At 48.4% G+C, this 24745-nt stretch overlaps 1 protein-coding gene across 1 annotated transcript in view; it reads left to right on the forward strand.

Annotated features, from left to right (window-relative positions):
• Window positions 1-240: 240 nt before the first annotated feature.
• Lpp (LIM domain containing preferred translocation partner in lipoma) overlaps window positions 241-24745 on the forward strand; it is a 600182-nt gene continuing 575677 nt past the window's right edge. The window contains exon 1 of the mRNA XM_026785266.1: window positions 241-402. The gene's annotated coding sequence lies outside the window, so the exon portion shown is untranslated. The remainder of the gene's footprint in view (window positions 403-24745) is intronic.

Genomic DNA, 24745 nt, shown 5'->3' on the forward strand with positions numbered 1-24745 from the left:
TTTCCCTTCCTCTTCCCATGCTCCCTGCACCCCCGTGTCCCCTCCTCCAGGAAGTGCACTGCCCAGGGTCGCCCACCTCGAGCGGGCGCTGCCCGCCGCGCCCCCTCCCAGCCCGGCTAGCGCAGCGGCCCCGCGGGCACACGCCTCCCCATACCTTACATGGACAAATGCGTGCAGGCAAAGTCAGGAATTCAGGCCCCTGACGTCAGCCTCCAGCGCTCAGGGCACCGCACGGGAGACCGCGGGGAGGGGGTGGGGAGGAAGGAGGGGGAGAGCACCAACCAGCAGCCGCTCCCGGCCTGCCGAAGTTTCACTTTTTGTCTGTGGGTTCGCTCCCGGGCCCCGCTCCGAGCGTTGCCGGGATAAGTAGCATTAGCGGCGGGAAGAGCCGGCCGCTGCAAGGTAAGGGCCAGCAGCGGGGACCGGGCACGGGGAGGGCGCTGGGCCAGGCGGAGCGGGCCGCTGCGGGCCGCGGGCCGGGACAATGGGAGGGGGGAGTGCCGGGCACCTCCTCCTCCGCCCGAGCCTCCGCCTCCTGCCGTCGCGGCCACCGCTGCCCCGTCCGCCTCCTCCCCCAGGTATAGTAGCGAATACTTCCTCCCGCAGCCTCGGCCCGAGGGTGCCCGCTCGAACCCCGGATCCTCTCCCCTCCCGGGGCGAACCGCTGCGGTGGCGGGAGCGCGGGACCGCCCTGCTCCGCCCGGCTCGCCGCGGAAGTGCGGGCTCCCGGCCGGGAAGCGGGGTGCACGGCGTGGGGGGAGGGGCGACGCTGCGGGCGTCCTCTGCGAGCGCCCCCCGGCCCGGGCTTTTCTGGGTGCCTAGGGGGCGGGGCCGCGCCCGGCTGCTTCGAGCTTTCGTGGAATCTCAGTTGTCACAGCGGAAAGGGCCTAGGGACCCGGTGACTCGAGAGTCTTCCCATTTTACAGTCAGGGCTGGCGAGGCACCGAGAGGCGGGCTTTCCTGGAAGTCATTCCTGGAAGGTGGAGCCCTGGCTAAGACCGGTGCCTTAGGACCCCGACGGCCTTTTTCTGTAAGCTGTTTTGGAGTCCCCACTGTTTTCAAGCACTGTAGGTTACTCCAGGCCAGACTTTGCCCTCAGGGAGAGCTCCGTGGAACGCAGGAGCTAAACCTGACCAAAGTAGGAAGAAGGGCCAAATGCTGGAGAACTCGAAGATCCAGGCTTTTTTTTTTAAGGGGGGTGTCTCGGGAAGGAGCTTCTTATTTCGGTCTCCATGAAGAGACCAGAAGTGGTCCTGGAGGGCTGTGTGTGTTTGTGATTGACTATTTTGAAGGAAGGCAAGGCCTTCCTTGTCAGGGAGGCAACTGCGGACCAGAGAAAGCTAAATAAGGGTGGGGATTGGACATTGCGTTGATGGCTTTGGGGTGGGAGTATGACAGGAGACCATAGCAGTGGAGTTGTGGCTTGGGTACTTGGACCGGAAGGTGGTGTAAAATGTCTCTAATCTCATTTCTGTTTAGGAAGGGGTCCACTGCTTCCCCTCTCCCACAAGGAAGGCCTAGCAAGACCTCACCAGCCATCCTTTCTGACTTTCTCAATAGACTCCAACGTTTTGTGTTTGGACCCCCTCTCCCCTTTGCAAGCTTGCCTCCCCAATAAAACTTTCTTTCCAAGATGTTGGTGACTTAATGGTTCACTACTTCCCGCTCAAGCAACTTTTTAGAAAACCTTTAGGGGAAGAGAGGTCAAGTGTACAAGGCTGCTGTGGAATAAGTAAACCTCTCCCTGACCGCTTTTCTTATTGTTACAAATAGGGAAACAAACCCAGATCCACAGAAGTTGAGTGCCAGTCCTGTAGTCTTTGGTAGATAGTGGTGGACTGAGGTGTGTGTTTGGGGGAGGGTGGTGATGGTTTACAGAAACCCAGTAAGATTCTTCCTGTCCCCAGAGTCTCCTGATGGGATTCTTGTTAGCACCAAGGGGCGTTGAAAGAGGAAATTATTTATCTTGTATTTAATCTCTAGAAGGCAGCCTGTGGAGTCCAGTATGCTGTCTAGTGAGAATTCGCTGTGTGAAGGGTAGGGGGACATGCCAGGGGTCCTGAGGCTTGGACAGTATCTTGTCTTGCATCTCCTGACCCTCCTTCTTTTCCCCCATCCCCAGGTCCTCGTAAGCAGCTCTAGCCTGGAGTTGGGTTTAGGAAGTGGGAGGGGAAGCCAGTTCTTGACTTGGTCATTATTGCTGGGATTGAGTGTCCTTTCGTGGAGGGACATTCTGGCGAGGAGGTGACTTCTCTGAGAGGGTAGACATTGCCAGACAGTGATAGGTAGGACTTGGTTCTGGAAGGCTTTAGGAATGCCAGGCCATATGACTTTTGAGGGTTTCGAGCAGGCAGGAACATGATTTGGAGAACTGGCATTGAGAAGCCTCCTGCTGCCCAGGTTCAGTGAGAGAGGTGATAATTTGGCTTAAAGAAAATGATCATGGGTTGTTTGATTTGCCTGGCATGTGTTGCTGAACTCCTGTCATGCACTGTCAAATATGGTTGTTATTTTTTATTGAGGCAGATTTTATTAAATGAGTTCTGAACTACACCTTTTCCCCGTTTTTCTACCACTGAAGTGTGATGGTCTTTTAAGCACAGATGCATCCAAGCTGAACAAGGTTTTCTTCTAAAGTTAGTAATGCTGTGCATTTTACAGTTGCTGTTTTAAATTTGATAAAACTTGGTTGCTAGGTCTTTTATAAATGTATAGAACTTTTGCATTTTATAAACAAATGTTTCCATCAAATATTCTATGGGAATTTCTTGAGAAGTAAGCATGGTGACAGGCCTTCTCTATTTTAACCCTTTACCTGAGGTTACAGAGCTAATTAGAGGGGTTCATGAAAGTGGTAATTCCAAACTTGGGGTTCTTGGTGGGAACGTGTAACTTTGCCCCACAGTGGATCTAGCATGGGTTAGTGGATGCCGGAGCAGAGGCAGGTTAGCTTTGACTTCAGAACTATGACTTCCATGTTGGGGTCCTGGGACCACGTAAACCAAGGACTGTTTAACTTGGAAGGGCTGGGAACCAACTGCAAGGTAACTCCGTACACCAAAGGCTAAAGGGGGGGCAAGGAGGAGACCCAGTGTGGAAGCATGCCTCAGGCCCGTTCCCCCGTGGACCAGGGAGACACTAAGTGGGCTGCTGAGCGTATAAGTTGAGGAGGCCACCCTTTCTTCGCCTGAGGAGCACCGGGTGTGTGCGAACGCGGAGGAGCATGGAGGGTGTGGTCAGTGTTTCGGCTACAAGGGCTGGAAATGATGAGCCGCAGGGAAGCAAACCCCCGTTGATGGCGACCGTCTGAACTGAATCTCCAGCGCTAAGAAAGAGAGGCGTGAGGGGAGGAAGGAAGGCCTGAGATGAAGCCGCTAGACAAAGGGTCCTCTGTGCAAGGCCAGGGGACAGGGCGGTTTATTTTAGCTGTGTTTCGAAGGGTCAGCATGTTTGTGGAGGTTAGAGAACAACTTTGTGGCATCTGTTGGGTTCCAGAAACTCAAGCACCATGTTTGTATTGCAAGAACCTTTGCCTGTGGAGCCTCTTCGGCTGCCCTAAAAGGGAGGACTGATTTTTTATTTTTTTTCCCGAAGTATAGTTTCTGTTTGTCTTGCAGCTGTGGGGGCCATTAATCAATCCTATTGAGAGTCATGATTCACAGGGTAACAAGGCTGGGCAGGGCCTCTGGAAGCTTCGCTGTGGGATCGAGTTTGTGATGTCGAGGCCGAAGGCATAAGAACACTTTTCATAAGTAGATAAGTGAACCTGAGACTTTGACCCAGTGCAGTAAGGAGGGCCCCAGAGCTGGATGTGTGCATTGGTGGGTGGGGACGTTTCCTGGAATATGGCTTTGGAATGCAGCGTTCTGCCTAAACTCACTGGAGGTGAGGAAGCGGGGGGGGGGGGGGGGGGGAAGTGGTTGTTGCTGTTGCCTGTGTAAAGGTAGAACTTGGGTAGAAATCTGTTTGTCTAAAGGTGCATATGAAAACAGAATGTGAGGGCGAGCCAGTGAGGGGCAGTGGAAGTTTGTTGTGGGAGTTTGCAGGAGCTGCCTCAAGGCTTGGGGACCAAATGTAGGTCACGGGAATGAGCCTGGTCACTAGCTAGGGTTAAAGGTAGAAAGGCTTAGAAGGTAGCCATTGGGCTGAGGCTAGGGAATGTTTATCTTCCTGTCCTTTCTAGGAAGCAGTGTAATTTAAATGTTTTGAATGCTTACTGTATGCTCATGTGATTACCACATTGATTCCCTAAGATTTGATTGCTGTGACTTGGGTGTGGTTGAAGACTCAGAGTTGAAGGCTTGTTTCCCAAGTATGTGCAGAATGGAGGGACTTTTAGAGGTGAGGCCTAGTGGATTGTTCTTTAAGTCATTCAGGGAATGTCCTTTGAAGGAAATTTTTTGAAATCTATCTTGGTTTAGTAGTTACGGAAAAGCGAACCTGACTCCTGATTGGCTCTGGCTATTTTCCTGTTGAGTGGTGTGATTTTTCTCCTGTGGACTCCCCCCCCCCCCCGTTATTTATGTGCCATCCTCCAGGCCTTCACTAGAGCAGAGGTGACATTGGTGATGTGCCCTGAGCTTGTAGGAACCCTGAGTTAAGAAGGCCTCCTTTCTTCATTATGGTCCGCAGTCAGGACTAATATTGGCCTGATGTGATGACTGTCAGTCTCATTTTACAGATGAGAAGATGAGCGTGGTGAAGCGAGGTTGCACGGCTAAGTGGCATGTTTAGTTCTAAGCCCTTGTCTGGTCTGTGGCCTCTTCACTGCACACGGCTGTCTGTGTTCACAATCAAGAAAACTAAGAGATCCCGATGCTTGTGCACTGGGCTCTGGGTTTGCGCCTGAGGATGAACCTGGGCGAGTGGGCTTCTGGGTTCCATGCTGGTGTTACCACAGACCCTTTCAGTCTGTCAGCACATTGCCATGCCTTCTCCCAAGCTGCCTTGTGTGGAAATGGAGCCAGCAAGTCAATGCCCCTTCCACTGTGTCTCCTGTTCCATGCCCTTGCAATGCATCTGGATTTTATGCACCGAGGCGAGAGGCAGTTGGGGCGGCAGTAAGACAGTGATCCAATATTGGGGAAACTGGTTTTCTGTCATTTCCCTGCCTTTATGGCTCCTCCAGGGGACCCTATTCTTCCTGTGGCTCTTGCCCTCCAGTAGGCTGTGACACTTTTGAAATAGCCTTGGCCCTTGACTGGTCAGTTCTGCCGTCTGCCACCTTCCTGCCTCAGGTGCACAGTTTGTGTTTTATGGCTCAGAGATAAAGCCCTGCCTTGATTACTGTGCCTGGAGCCTTGATAAAACACCCTGGAGAGCAACTTAAGGAAGTGTTTGGCTGGGGAATCACAGTTTGAGGGTTAGGTCCACCATAGTGGTGAAGTCACCTGTGGTGACGGTGGATGGTGGCAGGAACTTGAGGCAGCTGGTCACATCGCTTCCACGTTCGGTAAGTCGTGAGAGGTGAATGCTTTTGGTGGGCTGGTTTTCTCCAGTTTGTTCAGTCTTGGGTCCCAGCACTTTGAATGGTGATACCGACTTGGGTGGGGGGTTAGTCTTCCCACCTCACTTAACCTGATCAAGATAATCTTTCACAGGTGGGATGGGAGCCTCGCCTCCTAGATTTTCTAGGTCCTGTCTAGTGGACAGTAGTCCAGTCTTAGAGGAGCTGTTTTATTATCCGTGGAAGAAAGACAGACCCCTGCCTGCCCCAGCGCCCAGCACGGAACCTGGGAAAATTAATACAACTTTTTTTTCTTGTTCTCAAGTTCCTCTTATCTCTGATACTTTGAAGTGGCTGTTAAGTAAATAAGCGGTTTGTAATATCACGATAGCTACTTGATAGGCTTGCTTTTTTCTACTTCCGCTCTGCGTTGGCTCTCCTTTTGAGGCAGGGTCTCCTGCTGCCCACGTTGGGACTGAACTCACTATGTAGCTAAGGATGGTCTTGAACTCTTCTTTATCTTGCTGCTTCAGCCTCTCTCTGCGTTGACTCTCCTTTTGAGGCAGGGTCTCCTGCTGTCCACATTGGGACTGAGCTCACTATGTAGCTAAGGATGGTCTTGAACTCTTCTTTATCCTGCTGCTTCAGCCTCTCAAGTGTGATTCTAGGTGTTTGCCGTTAGGCCAGGATTTCTTCTTTGCCTTCGCCTGTCCTCATGGGCTGGAGATGTAACTCAGTGGTAGAGAGCCCTTGCCTAGCCTTTGCAGACCCTGGGCTCAATCCTCAGCCAGAAGGAAAAGCTTCTCGAGGTTTGATAGGATGTGTGCGTTACAAATGGCTTCCTTCACAATGCCTGGAAGAGCGCCTGTCACGTGATAGCTGCTCTGGAAATATTTTCTGCCTAAAGAGGGGGTGACATTGTTAACTACAACCACAGGATGCAGACTTGGGGAAGGACCAGGTTTTGACTGCCTGGGGCGTGCTGAGACCTGGAATTGGGGTGAGAATTGTCTCTACCTGCTGGAGGTGGCACTGGCCAGTCATGTTGTCATTGGGTGAAGACTAAGGGGCTTTCTGGGTTATCCATGATGAAGAATTATTATTCCTCTTACCCTTTTTCCCTCATACATCCGGGTGGTCGGCTAATGTTGAATGCCCCTCTGCTTTTTGAATGGATACCTCTGTCTGCTCACCCGAGGTTCATAGACTCAGCCTTTTGTAAACCTGATTCTCAAGACCAGAGATCAAAATGCACTTTGTGCCATGAAGAAATTTTTAGATTTTTTTTTTGCTTACTCTGTCTACCCTGTGGTAGGTATGACAGTTAATAGCTCCTATCTTGTATGTGTCCTGTGTGATTAGACTTCTCAATGTCAGGCAGACATGCTGCGTGCTGACTTACAGGGAAGTTTGTGTTTTTTTTTTTGGGGGGGGGGTTTCGAGACAGGGTTTCTCTGTGGCTTTGGAGCCTGTCCTGGAACTAGCTCTGTAGACCAGGCTGGTCTTGAACTCACAGAGATCCGCCTGCCTCTGCCTCCCGATTGCTGGAGTGTGGGAAGTCTGTGTTTTTGAGGAGACCCACGTAGGCAGCCTAAGGCCCCAGCGAGGTGGGGGGAAAGCAGGCAGACGAAGCCCTGAGAAAGGCATGGCTGATCGCCTGGAATCCCAGCGAGGACCTCGGCAGAGAAGACCTTTGTGCCGGATCTTGAGGAATGAACAGACATTCTCACAACAGAGACGGAAAAGCTTGGCTGGCAGGGGAATTTTAAACCTGTTGTCATTATTGTTCTTCATCGGTTTGCGTGTGTGTACCTTGTACTTGCGTGTGTAAGTGTGGCGGGCAGAGGATAGAGGAACATCTTGGGGAAGTTTGATTCTTACCTTCTGATGTGTGGGTCCACAAGGTTTGACCTCAGGCTTGGCAGCAGGTGTTTTCGCTAGCTGAGCCGTCTTACCGGCCTGTAGGCAAAGGACCGCCACAATATGTACCCTAACCTGAGACCTAGGAGTGTTGGAGCAATAAAAATCAAAAAGTGTTTATAGATAACTGGGAGCGATGGAAGTGGTCAGGGAAGAGGAGATGGTAGAGTCTGGAAGCTGACCTGGTGAGTCTGTGGCAGAGGAAATGGGTGGCTTCTATTATAGGTGGTTCGAACTGTGCTCTACCAAGCTTTGCTGGCAAGTCAAGGCTAGCCTTGGGGACCCGGGCTAGGAGGCAGCTGAGATGTTCCAGGCCAGGTGAGATGGGCTTTTAGCTTATTAGAATAGATGGGGGGGGGGACATCAGACTCTGGGAGCTGTTTGCTGATAAGTATTGTCAAATTGCTTCGTTCCTGCTCCTGTTTCTGACTATTTGCCAGCTTCTCAGTCGTGGCTGAGAAAGAACTATTTCATGGATACTAAGGCTCACTGGCAGTAGGGGAAGCCCAAGCTGGCAGCGATGGCCTGCCTTCCAAGGAAGTGTGGGCTACGGTCGTGGCAGTGAACATTGCAGCCTCTGATGTCACAGCTGATGAAACATGATGTCGCGCAGATGAAACAGGAGAGGCACAGACTTGCCCAGTAGCAGCTGGCCCTTCTTCCCAGGCAGGCCTTTCCTGCAGGGTCTTTAAATACTCAGTTTGCTCCATCCGGGGACCAGAATCCCAACCCCACCTCCACCCGCCCCACCCCCGAGTCATAATTGGAGTTCACTGTGTTCCCGGCTTCCTTTGAACTTCGAAAGCACTGTGATTAAGGTGGCGGTTCAGCTGCAGGCTGCCTGGTTTGGGATTTCTTCACTCTCCTGCTGTTGATGACTGCTACTGGCCGTCAAGACCCGCACTCCCGAACCTCTTAGCTTCCGCAATTCTTGAGACAGCCCTTGTCATTGCCATTCCCCACCATTTAAGTTATTATATATTTATTTGTTTTCTTAGCTGGGGTCTCATCATATAGCCCTAGCTGGCCTAGAATTCCCTATGTGGACCAGCCAAGCCTCCAACTTGCAGAGATCCTCCTGCCTCTGTCTCTCTAGTGCTAAGATTAAATGTGTAGAGTGCCATTTTAGGGTGCATGAACACTTTTCCTCATCCCTTTATATCCGCATAGCACGACTTACCTCTCCTAGCCCATGAGTACTGCTTTGCCTTCAGTAATACTTGCTCTGCCACAAATGCATTTTATAATCATTTTTATTACTTAGTTCCCGGTTGCAACTCAAGAGATATATTGGTAAGATCTATCTTGTCTGGCAGCGTGGGTAAGAAGTCATGGGTGAAGAAACCTTGCCACTAGTCCCAGGGCTTTGAGTGACAAGGTAAGAATTGGACTCATGCCCAAGCTTTCTGTGTTGCTCCTTAAGTTCTTCGTGGGAACGTGAGATAATTGTTGTGCATGCCCTTGCTGCAGCGGCACAGGCGGGAAACAGTGACTTCCCTGTGACAGAGACTTCACAGCAGCATGAGCTGCCTGTGTGGGGCTTTGAAAGCTTAGGGGAAGGTGACACTTGTGACTGTTGGGCCCAAGGGTCTGGGGCTATAGTGGGCTGTCATTTTGACAGTGCCATCACTGGTGGCTTTTGTTGAAGGGAAAACAAGACGTGCCTTTGTACCACTCAAAGGGTCAGTGATCTTCAGTCAGTTCTGGAACATTCCTGAGCTTCAGGTCCCTTCAAAGGGATCATATGATGTATCAGAATGCACTTGTAACGATCAGAGGCATTCCCGTGACACTGCTTCAGGAGCGCTGATCCTGTGTCTGTGTAGCTCACCTTACAGCTCTTTTGTGAGGTCCTAGATCTCTCTGTGTAGGGCCCAGATAATATATAGATGTGGCCAGTTCAGGATGTCCAGCATGGCTTCTGACTCCTGTGGTGACCCTCTCCCTGATGGGAAGAGATGACATTTAGATGTTGGCACTTCTATGGCCAAGTTCTACTTGTAGCATTTAATAGGGGGGCTCTCACCAGGCCTGACGTTGGGACCTCTCTTTCATAGAAGGAACACTCTGAAAGTGAGGGAGCGCTTCAGACATTCACAGGCATTTCCAGCTGTGCGGAATGTTCAGGGACCAGCTGTGGCAAGGCCCTTCCTTCTGCCGTGACGACCCTGCTCTAGCTTGCGTTTTCTTTGGGTCGTATCTGCACCTTTCTAGCCACCGGCTACTTTTGTAGTCATTGACTGTGATGTGGCCTCCTTATGTCACTCCAGGATGGCTCTCAGTGCTAAAATGGAAAGCTATCATTGAAGGGTGGAGCCAGGCTTTCCACAGAGTCACGGGTGACACGTAAACTAGGTGAGCAGGCCAGGCCAGGTCACTGGCCTTTGGTGGCTCAACACTCTCAGCATGCAATTTTTTTTCCCTGCTGAAGCTGTTCCCTGTGTGTCTTTGTCTTTGTTGCTCATTCCGGCAGCTCCCAGTTCAGTGCCGTTTCACAGAGAGCTTTGGGGTGGGTGCATAGAAGGTGCTTCCTCAATAGCTGATATTTACACCCTGGTGCCACCAGGCCCGGCTGAAATGCATCTTCTTTTTCAATATTAAATATTTTTGTCTTTAGGGTTAGCCTCAATTTCCTTACATATAAAAACATTTGCAGTGGGTCGGTGAGATGACTCACCCTGTCAGAGTACCTGCTGTGCCTTCTAGTTATGTGCTGCAGCATGCAAGCATGTGTGTGCACACACAACAAATACATAAATAATAAGGTAAATAAATAAGTAAGTACATGTAATTGACTAAAAGTGCATCTGCAGCAGCACCAGCCGCCTCGGGTGAAGCAGCCATCCTTTCTTCCTGTGCCCTGGCTCCTTTGCTTTTGCTTCTTAGTGGTGCTCTGATTTAGGAGGTTCACTTATAGGTTGTCCTGTCTCCACGTGAAGATTGAATGGGGCCTGGTAAGTGACGTGCATGATGCCAGACCTGAATTAAGGACTCAGCAAACATCTACTGTCTTGTCTTGGGTGGGGCCACGCACCCACGGAACATGGAAAGGCCGAATTTCGGGTGATGGGTGCCAGCATTGTAACCACTGAGTTCATTTGGATGAAGAGAAACAGGTTCTCAGAGTATGTGAAAGTGCTGTGGGGGTGCTGAAGTGGCCTCATGGGCTGGGGCATGGGCAGGAGCCTGCTGGGAATGCTGGCCTTGTTGAGACATTGAGAGTGGGAAGGCTTAGGCTTAGATGTGCCAGGTAGCCCAAGTGCTCGGGCTACCCGGAGTTGAGAGAGATTGATTGTCTCTTTGCGTGCTTCAGGTGGGTTCCTGGGTCTGTTGCTTTTCGTGCTGTGACCCACCTTGACAGTGATCCCCGAGTGTGACTGCCAGCACTGTACTGAACCAAGTGCCAGGCAGTCACAGTGCCACCCACACTTACCCATTCTAGTGAGCTTCCGCCAAGTGCCTCCTTGTGTACCTTCCAGGAAGAAAACAATTTTGTTGGCACCTGCAACTTCTGTCTTGTTTGGTATGGAAAGGAATCCCTTTCAGGGACTAGAGACAGGTGTAGCCACCCAGAGGGCAGAGTGTTCTCTGACTCATGGGAAAGGTAAACTCTACGCTGACCAGGCAGGTAAGTGGTACCTTTTCTTAGACAGAGGTGAAATGGAGGTCACCATCTAGTAGTTTGTATTTCTACCCGTAAGAGCCTTTTTTTTTCTTGTCTGGAGGTTAGCCAGTTCACTTGGAGAGTATTAGTATTGGCAGGTGGACAGAGCCCTAAAAGTATAGTACATTTTCCCATCAGTTTGATCCGGTATATTCATTAATTCGACAACATGTGGTGACCTTACAAATATATGACTATCTCAGTTTGCTGTGATAAAACACTGACTAAAAAAACAGCTTGCGGAGGAAAGGTTTTATTTGGTTTACACTTCCAGATCATAGTTCATTACTGAAGAAGTCGGGGCAGGAACTTGGGGCAGGAACTGAAGCTGAAGCCATGGAGGAAGGCTGCTTACTGACTGGCGTGCTCAGCCTGTTTTCTTATCCAACCCATTACCATCTGCCAGGGTTGACTCCCTGTCTCCTGCCATAGGATTGGTCTACCGACATCAATCACGGATTAAGAAGATGTACTGTAGACTTGCTTATAGGCCAGTCTTATAGAGCATTTTTTTTTTTTTTAAATTAGGGTTTCTGCTTCCCAGAAATGTCTAGGTTTGTGTTGATAAAAACCAGCAAGCACAGTGGAACAAGCATGGCTTTGGAAATTGGAAGCCTGAGTGCTGAGTGAGTGCCCATGTCTAGATGATCATGTAAGTTGCCAAGTCACTATGTACATGGGAGGCTTTGGCAGGAAGAGATCACGAGTTCCGGGTCAGCCTGGGCTATAGACAGAAAGGCCCTTTGTTAGAGGAACAAATTACAACTTTGTGTAGGTAATATCTGCTGGCTGTGATTGGCTGGTGATGAACTCCAGGCCCTTTACAGGGGTCTCCGCAGCTCAAAGGGTTGTTATTTGGGCAGGCATTGAAATCGCAGTGGGAATTTGGTGAGCTGGGGAAGAGAGAGAATGTGTAGGGGAAGTAACGTGGAAGAGAATGACTATATGGGGAAAGTTACGTGGAAGACAGACACTATAGGGGCAAGTAACGTGGAAGAGAGGGACTGTATGGGGAAGTAACCTTGAGGAGAGACTATGTAGGGGAAAGCAACTTGGGCAGAGACATTAGTTGAAGAACTGTGATTTCTGGGGAAAAAAAATCACATTTATGGGCGTGGACTGTGCAGCAGAGATGCCATGGGGATGGTGGGTGTCAGCACAACTCTGAAGGGACCTTGTCTTTTGTCCTGAGAGTTCTAATTGTTTGTAATAACAAAAACCCGGAGTCAGAGCTGGGTGAAAGCTGAAAGATCAGGGAAGCAGAACAATCAGCCACTAGTTCTTATCTCTACGAAATCCTCGGATCAAAATTGGCAAGATCCTGTCTCCACGAATCCTCAGCCTGAATGGGGTAGTCTGTCTTTACAAGTTCTCAGACTGACTACCTCGAGCTCCCGTCTCCTCCCATCGTATATTCTTCTCTCCACCCAGCCCAAGTCCTTCCTGTCTCTACCTCCCTAGTGTTGGAGATAAAGGCCTGTGCCTCCCAAGTACTGGGATTAAAGGTGTGAGCCACCACTGCTTGGCTCTGTTTCTCTTTGAGACTGGATCAATCTCAGGGTGGCCTTGAACTCACAGAGATCCCTCTGTCTCTGCCAACCAAGTGCTGGGATTAAAGGTGTGTGCCATCACTGCCTGGTCTCTATGGCTAACTAGTGGCTAGTTCCACTCTATGATCCTCAGGCTAGCTTTATTTGTTATATCACAAAGAAAGTACCACCACAGTCTTTCTCTGCCTAGTGTCATAGAAGGGCATCTTAGTCACTGTTCTGTTGTTGTAAGGTGACACCATGACCAAGGAAACTTACAGAAGAACACACTTAACTGGGGACTTGCTTATGGGTCCAGAGGGTGAGTCCATGCCATCAAGGTGGGGAGTGTGGTAGCAGGCAGGCAGGCATGGTGCTGGAGCAGCAGCTGAGAGCTCATATCACAGCCACAAGTTTCAAGCAAAGAGGGCTACACTGAGCCTGGCATGGGCTTTTGAAACTTCAAGCCCACCCCCAAGGACACCCTTCCTCCAACAAGGCCACACCTCCTAATCCTTCCCAAACAGTCCAATCAACTGTGGAGCAAGTATTCATATATATGAGCATATGGGGACCATTATCATTCAAACCACCACTGTTAACTCATTTAAAGTTCACATACTCAGTTTCCCAGAAACCAAAACCATGGCCGTTCTCTTCCTTAGGATACTTTCCTTTGATCTCTCATGGGTCATATTCTTAATGGAGACTCCTCCAAAGCGTTTGTAGTCATTTTTTGTGTATGTCTAATGTTTATTTCCACTTACTATTATAACATAAAAAGTATTTATTTCATTGACCACATAACCAATTTGTTGAGATTGGTAAGTTCTAGTGTGCCCGTCACTCACGTAGATAGGCACTCGAATAGGTTTGACTGTGAAAAAGTAAAAATGAACTGTATCATTATAAATGTAGGGAGAGTCATCAATGCACAGAGAACTTTCGGTCCCTTCTGAGTGATTTCCTGGAGATAATTATGTCCTTGGCATAATTCTCCTTTCCCTTGTCACTTCATTTGTCACGTGTTGTTTTCCCTGTAGGGATGAGGTAGAACTTCAGGGTTAGTTCAGGCGTCAGAGGTTTGGATTCATCATGGCTTGTCAGTCATTAGCAGTGGGATTGTTCTGGGAACTTATCTCCTGTAACCTTGCAGCTGCTCAGCTGCCTGTCCTACGGCTGTAGACCGAATGCTCTCGTCAGTGTATTGTCAGTCTGCCATAGAGTGGTCCGGAAGATTGTCAACTGTGCTTCTCAGCCGATATGCTGTCTTCACAACCAGCTACAGACACCCGTGCTTTCTCTGTAGAGTGTACCCTGTACTGACTGGTGGAATACTTTCAACCTTCTCCTGAGAATTATAGGCTTTAAAGTTCCACGTTATTTCTTTTACTTTTTATTCAGCTTCTAGAAGGTGACTGATTTGTTGTCGTTGGTCGTGTACGAATCACCTGGTTTCTTTATAATGGCACCAGTTTTTTTTTTAAATTTATTTATTTATTGAGGATTTCTGCCTCCTCCCCGCCACTGCCTCCCATTTCCCTCCCCCTCCCCCACAAAGTCCCTCTCCCTCATCAGCTTGAAGAGCAATCAGGGTTCCCTGACCTGTGGGAAGTCCAAGGACCGCCCACCTCCATCCAGGTTTAGTAAGTTGAGCATCCAAACTAATGGCACCAGTTTTTAATTTATAAGTTGATTTTACTAAATGAGTATGTGAGAAACTATATTTCAGCCGGGTGGTGGTTCCTTTAATTCCAGCACTTAGGAGGCAGAGACAGGCAGATCTTTGTGAGTTCCAGGACAGCCAGGGCTGTTACACAGAAAAACCCTGTTTTGAAAAATAAAAACAAAAAAGAAACAATATTTTATTATTACTTTGTGTTTCTTTTTATTTTTATATTCTATGTGTGTGTTGCCACATTCTTTTATTTTTAATTTTTCAGTATTTAAAGATAAGAGTGTCTCCTGTAACCCCTTGGCTGTCCGGGAACTTACTTTGTAGACCAGACTGGCCTTGAACTCAGAGAGATCTGCTTGCCTCTGCCTCCCCCAGTGCTGGGATTAAAGGTGTGCACCGCCATGGCCCGCTGCCCCATTTATTTTATGCTTATGCTTACAGTCAGTAGTAAACCAGGACCAGAAAGCACAAAGTTCATAATCCAAGTAAGTTGGATTAATTGTGAACCCATTTGGGCATGTTTCTCGTAAATTGGAAGGACAGATGACATATTTTCCCATCCAATAAAATAGTCAATTTAGATTTAATAAGGCAGTTATCATCAGGTAATAAAAATTCAACTAACTTGTCATAACTATCTTGTTTAAAGTCAATTAAGAGCCTCATATTCCTCACTTGCTGGGTGAAATTTAATAGAACTTCAGTTAAGCCTTTATTGCTTATTTAATTCAAAATTAAGTTAATCACCACAGTTAGTAACAACCACTGAGTATTTAATTAACATTCAGCCAACTATCTTATTAAGTCTAAATTAGATACAGGAAGGTCTTGTGTAGCCCTATCTCTTCTTCTTGTGCCGTGTCCCCCAACTCTTGCCTCCAGCCGTCCCCGAAGGACAGTTGATGTCCCCCTGCCTTTCCTCTTCTCAGTTTTTGTTTGTCTTCCAGTTGACAATGGCCTTGAGTAAAGGGAGAGACAGAGCAGGGCTCTTTCTGGGAACTTTTGGTTGATGTACAGCCGAGACACTTTTCCCTTCGATGTCTTGCCTCTCTAGTTTGCAAGGCTTACTGAGTGCCTCCGGTGTGTGTTTCTTAGTTTAAACACTAAGAAACAGTGAAGGTCGTCTTGACATTTTGGGTTTCTCTCATCTAATTGAGAGGCGTTGGTTCAGCTCGTTCATGACCTAAGGATGGACTGTAGCGAGTGAGGCCACTTTCTTGGGTATTCAGGGGTATCAGACACGGGTCTGTCCCTAAGGAGGACATACGGTCTAGAGTGGGAGCTGCCACGTAGGAAGGTGTCTTAGAATGCTGTGTGACTTTGAGACCCTGGTTCCCAATGGCTAAGCTGTTCTTTCTATCTAGTATGGCTGAGTCCAAGCTAAGTCAAAGGAAGTGGCTCTTTTTACCTGAACTTTCCTGAAACTCTTAAACTTGCAAGAGGATTGTTTCCCAGTGAGTTTGTTCCCTCTCCCTTTCTTCCGCTCAGAACGTTTTGTAGGAGTGATGATCTAGTGGTAAAGCTTCTATGGATTATGGTTGCTGTCTCCCACCTCTCCTAGCCAAGGACAAGCGTGAATTTACTTTAGTTGCTACGACAGAGAACCACATCTGTTATTGGAGATGATTTTCGACCTCAGACCCAGAATCTGACCAGATTTTCCTCATGGTGAGAGGTGGGTCTTCCAGTGAAGATTGTGGGAGCAGAGTACTTGTGGGAGCCACATAATCACTGAGCTGCTTGGGCGGACAACCTAACACAGTGACATACCTTAGATTAGTTTCTATGACAGCTTGTATCCAGAGGTCAAGAAACAGGAGACTGGTACGTAACTCTCTTTTATGGGTTTTGTTCCATCTGAGCAACCGCCGTCTGCTGAAGTGATTGTCAAGTCTTCTGTAAGGAAGGCATTCTGGTTCCTTCCTGGGGCAGAGCCCCACCCTTGAGAATCTACAATCTAGCTTGAAAGTCAGTCCTGACTCCTTGGTGGGCTGCTTCATCACTGCAGGCTGGTTTTCATTTATTCTCTTATGTATCACATCCCCCGTCTTTTCCATCCTCCCCAGCTTTTCTTATTATGGTGAATCACCTATTTTTTTTTCTGATCTTTATCTGTGTGATCATTTTCATTGAAGACCAGCTATTCTTTCATATATTCTGTTTTATCCATCACCCCAAATAATTCTACCAATGTTTGTTCTGGTAGAAACCAGCAGATGGGAAATACTAGATGCTATGGAGATAATCTGCCTACAAAATGTGCTCCACCATCTTGCTCGAGATGTGGCCCCAGGCCGCATCTTTTCAGTCTCTAGAATAGTCTCCTTGTTTCCACATGTATATGGAAACAGGTGTAGGCAGAAGGGCTGGGGGGATATTTTTCTTCATTCTATTTTTGTGCTTGAATATTCCCTTATCTGAACTTGTTTACCCATCAACGAAATGTCAGTATTAGGCTTGATGCACTTAGGGCCTTTTCAGTTGAGAGGGTATATTTCAAATAGAAACTGCTGAGCCTTAACATTTACTAAGTCAATATACGCTGTAGTAAACCTGCATTGTTGATCAGACAACATTTTTAAGGGTGGCTTTATGACAAAACTTGTATAGTGAGCCTAGCTGCATGCCCACACATAGTAGGTGTGCGTAACTGCATTCCTGCCCATAGTAGGCTGACATTCCATGAATTCCACACTGCTGTTAGGTCTTATGCCATTATATTGGCTTGTAGTCACACCTCTGTCACCTGCTCAGTGTCTGCCCATTGCCTTTTCTTATCTACTGCTCTCAGACTCTGTTTTATTCTCCAGCATCTGCCCATGTATGGTGTCTCCTTGGGAACCTTGTAAAGCAAAGACAAGTAGCTGCAAATTTGGGAGAGACTGAGGGTTTAGGACCTGGGCAGCCACTAAGCTTTCTGAGAACCCTCAGTTCTGGAGAACCATTGTTTATTGAGCATCATTGTTGAGTGAGTGAGACCAGTGTTGTCCACTATGTAAGGGGAACATCTTCCTTTTTCAGACGGGTCAAGGTATTTATAGGTGCTCTCATGACTCTTGAGTGCCTAGCCCAATCAGCAACCTGCATATCATCACTTAGCATGGCGGACCCTTAAAGGTCTGTCTGATTTCACTGTCTTCTGAAACGGACACTTCAGGAGCTCAGTACCATCAGATGGCAGACTGGAGGCCGTACTGTGACTGAGGACTCCAGCTTTCCTAGAACAGCATCCAGAAAAGGCAGGCTATGGGGCGAGTGAGTACAGGTTCATACTTAGATGTGGAGAGGCCTTTGACAATGGCGGTGAGGTCTGCTTCTCCAGTAGAGCTTTTCAAATTGGCACATTTGCCTTAAGCTTTCTGTTATGTGTGAACAGTATGTGTAGTATTCATATTTCCCTCTTTGTGATCAGTCTTAGCTCTTTGATCATCTTCTTAGCTCTAGATGGACGGGCCACTTGAAAACTCTGCTAGTATTTGGAAAACGCTGGTCTAGATATGCAGCGTCGAAGAGCATGGGCTTCTGAGCTAAGCTGCTAGATTTGCATCTGGCTCTGCGCGGATGTCTCAGCTTGTTACTGAGCCCTTTCAGGTTCCTTCATCCATAAAACGAGACCCTAAAAACTGTGTCTCATGTGGTTGGCAGCATAAAGGAGTTCGTACACGTTAGGCGCTGTGCTATGTCTTCTCCCTATGGCTTCTTGGAGCAGTGATTTGGAGGAGATGCGAGACCACCTCGATGAGCAGAGACCTTTGGTCGCTGTTGTTTTCTCAACAAATAAATGTACACTTTTCTGGCAATAAAAGCTGTGGGCATCGTTTAGTGAATTTCCATACAATTCACCTTCGTGTTCATAGCTTTGACATGTATGTTATTTGGAATTTGTCAACACTGTGACGCTGACACGGGTGCATGCTTGTGAGCCTCATTTTATACCCGCTCTGTGCTGACTCCACCAGGTTCTCCACGAATTTCCTCTTCTTGTCCAAAATGCAGTCTGGATGGCATGTTACATTAGTTCTCATCTCTCCCCAGTCATGAGTGGTTTTAATGCTTGCCCTGTCTTTGCGATTGAGAAGATGCTTTATGGGAAAATCTGGTACAGCCTGTGATGTCTAATGAGTAAAGTGGACTGGCTAAGGATGGAGTGGAATAGGACCCAATCTTCCCCCTGCTCCTGCTTTTTCTCCTTGAAGGGATCCCGGGAAAGTAGTCCATGCTCTTGTTTTCAATGGGAGGAGATGCAGCTGGCAGTGTTAGGGGAAGCTGTAGCCTAGAGGAGGTGACAGGAAGGTCCTGCGCATTCCTCGAGTCCTGCCGTTGAATGAAGGAGTGAGCAACATCCACAAACTCACACAAATCTGCATTTGGATTCAGGCTTTTTCACCTTCCTCCTCCTTAACTTCAAAATAGGCTCAGTAGCCTGCAATGCTTTCAGAGGTCCAGGCTCACGATGCAACAGTTGCACCTCCCGAGGTGTTCGCATCAGCAACAGCTCAGAACACAGTTCTGAAGGCATGCTTGCAGAGGAAGCCCCGAAAAGCCAGTACCACCCCTACCACTTCATTCAGGAGGACTGGGGCGAAGTTGATGAGAAAACCAGGAATAGTCAGTCATTCATGAGGAAGTCTGTGCTCCCGCGGTGGAACCAGTGTTCGTGCTGCTGATAAGCAGGATGTGCTGTCTGCTTTATTTCTGGAGGCTTTTATCATACAATACAACCTTATGTGGCAGCCTGATTTCCGTACAAATTGGATCCCAAAACTTCTTACGAGAATTAAAAATACAAACTCGTGGGCAGTATGTGTTTTATAAATTACACAAAACAGAAGTGTAAAGATATGGCGTAGTAAGAAGAGGGGAGCCTGTAACGGGCACTAACGAGCGCCCAGAGAAATGCATGGTTGAGGCAGCAGGGATGGCATGGGAGCCAGGCAGCCTCAGCACGCAGCAGGTGCGCAGCTCTGTCCTTAGTGCCAGTAGACTTGGAGGAGGGGGTCCTGCTGAGCTGCTGGGTAGGAAAGCCTCTGTGTATCTTTCTTGTCTTGCTGTTGAATGGGGCCAGCTGCCTTTCAGAATCGTCATGATGCCCTTCTCGTTCTCGCCTTTGTCCTGGCATGTCCGTAGTTTAAATCACTCTTCCCCTTCATTGCCCCTTTGAAGCCAAATTGATCTTCAGGGTTCAGCATGATAATACCATCTCCATAAAGTAAGCCATGATTCCTGCACATCTGCCCTAAATGGGCAAACAGTTGTTTCTCATCTCCCATGGCCTTTTTCTTTGCCACTGGGCACTTTCCTTCTTTTATTGTAGTTGTCTTCGTTTCGGCTTTTAAGTTCTTTAGAATATTCATTCCAGCTTGTGGTCGGGCAGATGCACAGTATACACTTGAAGGATGGCTGCACGTAGGCACAGATAGATGGAAGGATTGGTGGATAGAAGGGTAGGCTTGATATTGCTTGTACTCAACTCAAACTTAGTTCTTTTAGACTAGGGTTTTAACTTATTCATATCTTCACCTTCTAGTGCCATAATTGGAGCAAGATGTTCGTTTGTTCATTCCTTCATTCCATGGTAATTTTAGGCAGTAGATCAAGAGCTATTGGAGCTAACAGTCCATGGTACTTTGTGGCATATTTCTATACTTTTAAGCTTTATCTGGATTGTCTTATTCTTGCTTATTTTTAAATATTCTTATGAAGCTCAGGATGATCTTGAATTTGTTATGTAGCTGAGGCTGGCCTTGAACTCCTGATCCTCTTGTCTGATCCTCTTGTCTCTCCCTCCTTAAAGTAGGGTTTACAGGCGCACACTACCGTGCCCTGCTTGGGTTATTTTTATTGTTTTGATACATAAGGATCAAGCCAGAAATGGTTTGTTATGTCTACATGTATCCCTGCGGTACAAAACAAATGCTTTAATTCATTTATGTGGACTTGTATTAAAAACGTGAGCACTGTGTTTACCAAGACCCCATTTCTTCGGATTTTAGAGTAATTCCTTATTGACAGCCCAGGAATCAACCAACCCCCTTAAAGGTTTTTAAAAGCTAGTGCCTGATGCCTGTGTTCCAAAGGCTGGTCCTCCTTCCTCGTGGTTTGATTTTTCTTTTTAAATACAGTGACAGACTATGTACCGCTGAGGTGGTAAATGGAATAAGGTTCCCTTGAGGAAACAGACTATGTCTTCTGGTCCTCTGTATTCATCTCAGGAGGAAGCTGTCAAACCCAATCACACGAACTACCCAGCTGACTTAAGTTCATCCCAGATCAAAGTCGGAGTGGAAAGATTGTGTGTGTGTGTCTGTGTGTGCACACGCGCATGGGGGGTGTTGTTGTTGTTGGTGTGTGTGTGTGGGGAGGATGTTGGTGCTGTGTATGTGGGGGTGTTGTTGTTTGTGTGTGTGTGTACGTGTGTGTGGGTGTTGTTGGTGTGTGTATATGTGTGGAAGTGTTGGTGTCAGTGTGTGGGTGGGTGGGTGGTGGTAGTGGTGTGTGTGTGTATATGTGTGCATGGGGCATGGGTTGGTAATGCCAAGCCGAGGAAGCTTTGGGCACTCAGCTGGCAGGATCCTGAGACCATGGCGGAGTAGGTGCATCAGCTGCTGGTAGGTTTGCTGGACTTGCCCTTCCTCCCTTGTGGCCTCTGACATGGTGATTGGGTAGGGCTCATAGCCTTGGATTTCTAACAAGTTCATGGGCAGCTCCAGTGCTGGTGGAACTCCTGGACTGGCTTCTAGTCCTCTCACCGTTTCTTATTAAAGACAAATAGATGGAGAAACTAGACCCTGACGTTTTGTGGGGAGGTTTGGCCTGTCTGGTCAGTTACCGTCAGTTCACAGGGGCTGGCTCTAGACACGCCCTGCTGTCGCCAGTGCTCCTAAAGGAGCGATATCAGTCCTAGTGCTCCCTCAGAGTCAAACCCAGTTTTACCAATGTTACTTCATTTGGTTGTCTTTCCGGGACCTTCTGTGGTACTCCACAACTAAGTGTCTAAAGGGACTTAACCTGCCTGGATTTGTTGGCTAGAAGTTGGGAACATAAAATGAAGTTGTTCCAGGAACTTCAGCTTCATCAAGTGGAGAGTGGGGTGTGGTGATGGGTGATTCCGTTTTGGCTGGATTGAAGAACTTTGCTGTGGGAAGTCATTTCATGTTCATAACAGCCCAGGGAGGTATGTAGTGTTCCAATTACATGAATGTACTGAAGATCTGGGGAGGGTTGTGAGATGGGCAGAAGGAGCTGCCCCGGGGGACTCTGGAACATCCATCTGGGAGAGAACTTTGGTAGCTACTAACTGAGGTGGGACAGTGACTCTGGAGTGATGACTGTATGGACCCTGGGGTCATAGTTAAGAGTCCATGTAAAGTGTCATACGCTCTGGCACATTAGTCCATAATCTTTCTTTCTCGTCCACATGTGTCTCTTTGCTGCATGGGTGGACCCCAGAGACTCAGAAGGTGACACTCTTGGTTTATGAGCCTGGGAAGGATGGAGCTGTTGTGGTCTCGCTTCAGTAGGGTGTCAGGGCTGTGCTGGTACTCCTGGGGTATGTCAGTGGTTCACCTTACTGTTTAGGTCGGGAATGATGCCCCCTGGGAACCTGACCCTCCGTGAAGACACTGCATGCCTGAGGAAGGGCTTCTGGAAAAGAGAGCTTCGCTCTTCTCCTTTCTCTGTGACAGTCCTCGTTGTCCCTTTGTGCTGAGTCTCTCAGAGGCTGGTGGTCTGTGTTAGTCCACTCCCTCTTTTCTCTTATGTCCAGGAGCTACTCCACGCCCTTTGTTGGTGGCTGGCCACTCCCTTTTCCAAGGTGTTGTGGGAATCTTTCTTCTCTCGGTTGACAACTGCAGGCCCCACCATCTCGTTCCCATAATGGTTTATCTTCTGCCCCTTCTCAGTTGCCTTCCTTGGTCGATATTGTACCCTTAGCCACCATTCACCTCTGGTTCCCTTGACTCTGGGTCGCACTGTTCGTTAGTCAGAGAGAGAAGCTGAAGAAGATGGATGTGTCTTTTGAAGAAGATTAACAGTCATTTGTAGAGCAGTAAGAACACTTGCTGACCCTGCCCTCTTGACTGTCATTCTAGAGAATGGGTACAGGTGCATAAAGCATCATTTTTGGCCTGGACAGGAGGTTGTGGTCAGCACAGGAAAGAGACATGCAAACAGAAATCGGGCCAGCATTGAAGTCCTGCTCTCATTGTGTATGCATGCGCTACATATAGAAGAAGTTGCCCAGTACTTGAGAGTCCCTTAATATTGTAGCTTGGTGGTGGTGTGGACATGAGGCCTGTTAGGGCAGGGAGGGGAGAGAGATATTGAGATAGATGGAGATTTTCAAAACACTGATGTGCATCTCACTTATTCAGAACCTTCCTCTTAGCTAATAACCGTGGAAACATTTGCCCCTTTGAACTTGCAACCCCCTCTATGGCTGCACACTTAGTTTTCAGCAGTCATGTGCTTTAGTGGTGTCTTGTTCGAGGATAGCTTCTGTATATGGCTTATGTGCATGCCCCTTCCCGGCAGCCCTCCATGACCCTTCGCCCTCCACCATACTCTGCTCCTCCTCCTAGGCCCCTGGGCTCACTTCTCCAGTTCACTTACCCCATTGTCATCCCGTATTCCCCACCCCCACCCCGGGCTTGGAGAGTTGGCTAGACCCACTTTGCCTTGGTTCCGTGAGACTCCAGAGCCCCTCCCTTCTGGGGTACCCATATCTGGGCCACGCTTTTTTGCCTGGTACATTTTCTGCTGTTAGAGTTTCCCCTTGCTCTTACATTTCCATTTAAAGCCCTCTTGAGAGGTCTGAGTGTCTCCTGCCAGCAGCATTCCTTCTGGCTTACTGGAACCCCTCTTGGTATCCTGCTAGGAATCCAGCCATGAGTGGGCACCAGCAGACTCTCTGTAGCCTCCTGTCGCCTCCCAGACTGTGCCCTCCGGCTGTGACAAGTGACATGGTGGCCTCATCTCACCTCAGAGACCAGCCATTAGTTTCTAGCATCTTCTTTCTCTCCGCTGCATGGGGCGGGGCGGTGGGGGGGGGGATCCTTTTCCTCTTTCTCTCTGCCTCCTTCTGCTTTGGTTCTACAACTGGATAGCTGGACAGCGACAGCCACAGGCCACGCCTCTGCTTGCTACCTGTGCATAGCAATCACAGGTTCCTTCTGAGGCGACCAAGTACTGCCTGTCTTTAGGAAGAAGTCTGATTGTCTTTTAGGCATGCTTGGACAAGAACAAATATTTTTGCTTCCTGATGCAACGATTTGTCAGGCCTTGTCTGAAGAAAATTAAAGAGAACCATTTGAAAATAGAAATGGGTCCAGGACACTTAGTTACCTTCTGCCCTGCCCAATATTGGTTCTGTGGGCCTCACTCCGGCGGTGATTAAGGGCACTTGAGAAAGCCTTCTCTTCCCACTCCCAGCTGGCGTCCTGCCTTCTTCCTCCCCATCTTTCTTGGCTATGGGTCAGTTACTATCCTCACACCTTAGTCTTGCCAGCACCTGACTTTGCCCATGCCCAAGATCCCCCCTCACCCCAGCCATTGCACTCCTGCTTCACTCTCTGCCCCCCAACGTCTCCCCAATAGCATTGCAGGTCCCACTGAGTTGCACCCCTCTGTGTATCCGTTTCCCTGCAGGCCCAAGGAACTGCCTTTTCCTATTGTCAGGTAAATGCCTGCTCATCCTTCAAAGCCCAGCACAGACATCTCCTCCTCCCTGAGTGGCCTCTAACTCCCCCAGGGGGGGGGAATGAAGGCAAGAGCAAACCCAAAGAAGTTTTATTATGTGTTGTATTTTTCTGTAATAAAAGTAGTACCACATGCCCATAATAGAAAAATTAAGAAACAAAACCACTTTATGAATGAAAATCACTCATAAATTCAGGGTTTAGAGGCAAGCACAGTTTATGTTTTTAATATTCTTTAGCAAGTCCTTGCTTTTATTAGTTCTTCTGCATTTGTGTTGTACTGATTTCAGACATGCTGGATGTGTGGTTTTATGTCCCCCTCACCGAGCAGTGGGGTGTGAGCCGCTTTTCATGGCGTGCCGCCTTCATATACATGATAACTACAGCTTTTGCCATCACAAGAGGACCTGGTGATCTGTGCTCTGCTGCTGTCAACAGCGCTGTGATGGATGCCTTTGTTATCATCAGTGGTTCCTGTTATTAGGGGGATGCACTTAAACACAGGAAGGGCAAGAACTGTTCTGAACCCTAATTTCAAGAGAAACTGATGGCCACTGGAGAAAGTTAGGAACACCTGGGAATGTACAGAGAGGAAAACAAAACCCACCTATGGCTACTTGTAGTAACTAATACGAAACTGGATTCTAATTGAGTGTGTGTATTGCCTGTTACTTTTACTCCAGGGGTCTGAAGATATTGTTTCTAAAGGGCCAGACTGAAAATGTATTAGGCTTTCTAGGAAAATATATTGGGTTCTGTAGGGTATATGAATCCTCCTTCTGTCCCTCTGTCCCTCCCTCCGTCCGTCCCTCC

The sequence above is a fragment of the Microtus ochrogaster genome, chromosome 2 (genome assembly GCF_000317375.1).
Source record: "Microtus ochrogaster isolate Prairie Vole_2 chromosome 2, MicOch1.0, whole genome shotgun sequence".
Taxonomy (NCBI): Eukaryota; Metazoa; Chordata; class Mammalia; order Rodentia; family Cricetidae; genus Microtus; species Microtus ochrogaster.